This window comes from Lynx canadensis, chromosome A2 (genome assembly GCF_007474595.2).
Source record: "Lynx canadensis isolate LIC74 chromosome A2, mLynCan4.pri.v2, whole genome shotgun sequence".
NCBI lineage: Eukaryota > Metazoa > Chordata > Mammalia > Carnivora > Felidae > Lynx > Lynx canadensis.
The window spans coordinates 17,344,541-17,350,434 of NC_044304.2; positions in this window are offsets into that span (position 1 = coordinate 17,344,541).

The following is a 5,894-nucleotide window of genomic DNA, read 5'->3' on the forward strand; positions in this document are numbered from 1 at the left end:
TCCCTCTTCCTCCGCCTCCGCCGCGCCCGCCCCGCCCCGCCGGCACCGGCCTCGGCCGCGCGGCCCGCCGCGGGCGCCCGCGGGTCAAGCACAAACACGACCCCGCGGTTCAGGGACGCTACTGCCGCGGGTAAGCGGCGCGGACGGGAGGGTGTCTGGACCCGGCAGGCGCCAGTCACATGCACGGGTGCTTCCCCCGCACCCCCGCGAGGCCGGCGGGCGGGCGGGAGCCGGCAACCTGAAGATTAATTCCAAACAAACGCCGCGGGTCGGGAAGGGAAAGCGGCCAGAGCCTCGAGGCAACGGCCAGGGTTCACACTTTCTTCGCTTTCCTCTCACCCCCTTGTCCAAACCGGGGTCACAGAGCACCAAGCGGACCTTCACCTCCCTTCCGGACTGTCGCTGCGAGGAAAGCCTTTCGCGGTAATAGCTGCTCACTAGGGACCGCAGCTGCCCCGCCCCCCTTTCCTAGTTGGCGCCAAACGGAATCCACCAATCAGTAAGCAACTTCTCCTCCTCGCTCCCGAATGGCAGCTAAGCTGGACCAATGAGAGGGGAAGAAGGAAGGAGCTCGCGGGGCTCTGCGAGGTCACCCGCTCTCCGAAAGGGGCGGGGCCTAGAGGAGACCGGAGCCGATACTAATGAGAGGGGGCTCAGAGGTCAATGAAAACTCCCAGCGGAACCTGCGAGGCGCGGAAAGCGCCGAGAGGCCCCTCTTGCCCCGTTGCATTCTGGGAAGCGTAGTTCCCACCCCGCGCTGGGATCCAGGCACCTCCTACGGGCTTCGGCACAAGGCCGGTAGTTCCGGCCCCGGCGCCCCGCATACCGAAGGGACGCGCGGGTTGGATAGAGCCGTCCTGGCCACTGGAGGCCAGGCCGGGCCCAGCCTCGGCTCTACCTATAACAACGGTACTGTGAGCTCTTCTCTTCAGCCCCCGGCCTCCAGGTCCCAATTTTGTAACGAGGGCAGGAACTGAATGTCCCAAGACTGGACTCTGCCTCCCCGAACTCCAGGCCCAGACAACGAAGCGCTAACGCTCCAGTGCAGCGGGTTGTTAGAGCCCCTGCGCGCAGTGCTGGCCACACAAGACTTGAACCCCACAGTACAGGCTGCGGGACTCAGCATGCTTTGCTCACCTCCATTTTAAGCTCGTACTGTATTTTTCCAGAATCAAATCCTTCTTCTCTACCCTTTCTTACCCTATTGGGAGCTCCTAGATAGCAATGCCGTAAATATAATAACAGCTAACACTTACATAGTGCTTCTGTGCCAGACACTGTCCCAAGAGTTTTATCGGTATTAATTCATTTAATTCTTTCAACTCTGAGGGAGGAATTGTCCCCATTTTATAGGTGACCATATTTATTTTTATATCACCTGCATCAGTGGCAGGTCCTAGAATGAATGATTTTATAAGAGGGCCATAGGTACAGTGATCAGGCTGCAAAGAGAACTTGTCTGTAGACAGCATGTTCAGAGCCAACGCTCTGCTTTACACTGTATATTTAATTTAGGTGTCTGGCGGAGATTATGACCCTTACCTCTGCTTAGGGCCAACCATTAAATTCATTAACTGAAGTGGTTTGTTTTTTTTCTTTTTTAAAAGTTTATTTTGAGAGAGCTAGAGAAGAGTGTGAGCAGGGGAGGGGCAGAGAGAGGGATTGTCAGCGTTGTCAGCACAGAGCTGGACTGACAAGGGGCTCTAACTCTTGAAACTGTAAGATCATGACCTGAGCCAAAATCAAGAGTCAGATGCTCAACCCACTGATCCACCCAGGCATCCCTAAATTGTTTCTTTAAAAAGCTTTTGCTTTCATGGGGCGCCTGGGTGGCTCAGTCGGTTGGGTGGCCGACTTGGGCTCAGGTCATGATCTCGCGGTGCGTGGGTTCGAGCCCCGCGTCGGCTCTGTGCTGACAGCTCAGAGCCTGGAGCCTGTTTCAGATTCTGTGTCTCCCTCTCTCTGACCTTCCCCCGTTAATGCTTTGTCTCTCTCTGTCTCAAAAATAAATAAAAAAATGTTAAAAAAATTAAAAAAAAAAAAAGCTTTTGCTTTCAAAGATGTGTACTATACAAATAATACAAAATAACTATAGCCTTAGAAAATACAGATAGCACAATTTAAAATATCATGTGTAATTTTACCGCCATCAAAGACACAACTGTCAACATTTTAAGTTTTTTGCATGTTTGTGCATTGTAACTATACAATCCATATTTGTTTCAGAGACAAATAATGGAAAGCTCCCCCTCCTTGTCTGAGCAGACATTGCCTGAATGAGATCAGCCCAAGTGGATTAACATACTGAAGAATTTCCACCAGCGAGTCCAAGTACTGGAATAAAAACATGATGTGTCAGAAATGTGAAATTGAAGCAAAAGGAAAAGCATAATAATGTCACCAAACCCTTTCCCCCATTCACGTCGGCATGTTCTCCAAAATCCAGGAGGAGCAGTAGGGGAAGGGAAGAAGCCTGCACTGAACTGGCAGGTCTGAGTTCCAATATGATTCTGCTTTGAGGCAAGTCACTTTTTGCTCATTCGTTCAGTCTCTACTAAGAGCCTGCCAATTTGCCAGATCCAAACAGGGTCAGTGTTTCTCTGGACATTTGCCTGAAGTGTCCTTCTCACCTCCATTGTCACTTCAATCAGCAAACATCCACCCTTTCCAAGAAAGCTCTACTCTCAGACATCCTAACTGATATCTTCCCCTGGTATCATCCACCATCCAGGCACCGTATGTTCACATTTGTTTCTGTGATTATTTAATCAGGTGTGTCTACCCAAATGACTATAAACTTAAAAGGATAGGGACTTTGCCTTCTTTTCCCCTTATAGTACCAGCCAGTGCTTGGCTCAGGGGACTCCTCAGTACATGCTATAAAGAAAAAGTGGGATCTCTGTGGGGGGGAAAAATACAAAAGAAAAAGTATGAATGCTTTGAGTGTTTAAGAAGGGAATCTGATCTTATCTAGTATGTCCTTGAGGAAATATCCAGAAGGATAAGCCCTTAGGAGGTGGGAGAGAGTGTTCTGGGCCGAGGGATAGGCCCTAAGCAAAGGCTCTGAGGCTGGAAGGAGTCCCCTGTGCTTAGCAGAGAACAATGGGAGAAGAGGCTGAGGAAGGCCCAGACTCTGCAAGGGCTTGCAGAACTTGGACTTTATCTCAAAGGCTACGGGGTTTACATTTACATTAAAAAAATTTTTTTAAACATTTATTTATTTCAGAGAGCTAGAAATGCCCCTACGTTTGCATTTTAAGAAGATAACCCTGGCTGCAGAGTATGGAATTGATTTCAGAGCAGCAGTGGTAGAGCTGGGGAGACTAGTTTGGGGGGGATCACAAGGTCCTGCTGTGAGATGGTGGCAACTGGGGAGGAGGTGATGCAGAGGGGGAGAAGTGGGCCTCCTGACAGAGGTGGTTCCTGACAGAGGTGGGCCACACTGTTTCTCTCAGTGAGATGTCCCAGCAGGGTTCCAGTCTCCTCCCTGCCACTCCTTGGCAACCACAGAAACTCGACTTTATTTATTTATTTTTAAATGTGTATTTATTTATTTTGGAGAGAGAAAGCGCATTGTGGGGGCTGGGGGGAGAGGACAGAGAGAGAGAAGAGAGAATCCTAAGCAGGGTCCATGCTGTCAGCTCAGAGCCCAATTTGGGGCTCGAACTCACAAACTGTGAGATCATGATGTGATCTGAAACCAAGAGTCAGCCACTTAACAGAGGGAGCGACCCAAGCAGAAACTTGGCCTTTAAATCTGCATTAGGTATTGGAGTGCCCTATTCATTTTGTTTGGAGAAGGGATTTCCCTTGTTAGAAACAAACAGGAAGTCCAAATAATTTCCCATCAATTTATCAGACTTCATTTCTTTGGAAAAAGAAACATTCCTTTTCTGATTTAATGTTTTACATGTGCCCATTCTCCTTTATCCCAACTGTACTGGTAGCAGCTTTGGGTTTATTTGCAGGAGCCTCCCAGAGGCTGGAAGGATTCAGTTTAAACTAAGAGGGAGGGTCAGAACTAACAGAGCTTTCCAAGGTGAAATGAGCTATTTAGGAGGCTGTATAACCAGTGTCTTAGATGCTGTCAGGTGAGGAGTACCTACAATCAGAGGTTCCCAGATTCTGGTTCTACATCACAATCATCTGGGGATTTATTTGTTGAGTAGATCATCCATTTATATGGTCCAAATTCAAGTGGTGCCCAAAAAGGCCTAGAATAAATCTTATCCCTGTCCCAGCTACCCTGTTTTCTTTCCTGTTGATCACCACTGTGGCCAGGTTTTTTTTTTTTTGGTTTTTTTTTTTTATATCTCCTGGAGTCTGTGTCTATGCTAACAAGTATATATTTTCCAAAATATACTTTTTTTTTTTTCAACGTTTATTTATTTTTGGGGCAGAGAGAGACAGAGCATGAACGGGGGAGGGGCATAGAGAGAGGGAGACACAGAATCGGAAACAGGCTCCAGGCTCTGAGCCATCAGCCCAGAGCCTGACGCGGGGCTCGAACTCACGCACCGCGAGATCATGACCTGGCTGAAGTCAGACACTTAACCGACTGCGCCACCCAGGCGCCCCTCCAAAATATACTTTTTAAAAAAATGTTTGTTTATTTTTGAGAGAGAAGAAAAAAAACATGAGCAGGGGAGGGGCAGAGAGAGAGAGAGAGAGAGAGACAGAATCTGAAGTAGGCTCCTTCTTCACTGCCAGCACAGAGCCTGACGTAGGGCTCAAACTCACGAACTGCAAGACCATGACCTGAGCTGAAGTCTGATGCTCAACTGACTGAACATTTCCTGCCTCTCCCATATACACTTTTGATTTTTCACAGAGAGTGATGTGTTATAAACATTGTCCTGAACATTGCTTTTTACTACTTTATATTATCTTGGAGTTGGTTCATTATTACAGAGAGTTCCTTATTTTTGTTTTTTTTTTTGGCCACCAATTTGGGGAGCTTTTTTGAAAATACAGATCCTCTGGTCTCCCTTAGATATTTTGATTTTGCAGTTTCAGTGTGGGGCCCTGCCTGGAATCAGTACACTCAGAAAGCTCCCTGAATTGTTCCGATACACAGCCAGGTTGGGGAACCACTGAGCTATATGGATTTTAAGGACATTGAGGACCACACACATTATTTTAATACATAATTTGTATTTGTACTGTGTTGTGCTGGGTAACAAGTTTTGCAGGATGATATTCTGAGCACAGGCCACGTCGTCCCATGGCTAGATGTTTGCTCCAAAATGACAGACTTTTCTAGCAGGAGCCCCTCCATTTTTTCATGGCTGCTTCCTGAACTGTTTCACCCACTCCTACTGCTTCTTCAGCTTTATTCCCAAGTTCCTGTCTCCAGTAGGAATCTCCCTCCTGAGTTCCAGCCCCTCATCTGAATCCACCTAGAATGGCCCACTGGCAGTTCAGCTCTACTCCCCTCAAGTTCACATCCCTTTCCTTTAAAACCTATTACCCTCCCCAGTGCCCTTGGCAGGAAATGGCACCATCATCTTCTAGTTCTTCCTCCCCACTGTGCCCTGGTCTATCTGGACTCCCATCCCCTGGCCCCAAGGGATTTTGTAAATGCAAATCTGATCTCTTCCTCCCACCCGCTGCTCAAAACCCTTCTTGTACCTCCCATATCACTTAAAGCAGGGGCTTCCATACATTTTAGACCCTCGGTCCAGAACACACATTGCAAAATGTTTCCATTGCATCATTTATTCATACTACATGCAATACAGCGATTTTTATTTTATGTCACTTAAAAAAAAATCCTGGTTACGAGGATTAATGTCAAAATGTTATGGTGGCCTACAACCTATAATTTGAAAAGCAACAGTGACAGGCTGAAGCCCAAAACCTGTGGCCCAGGACACCAGATCCTTTACTGTGAG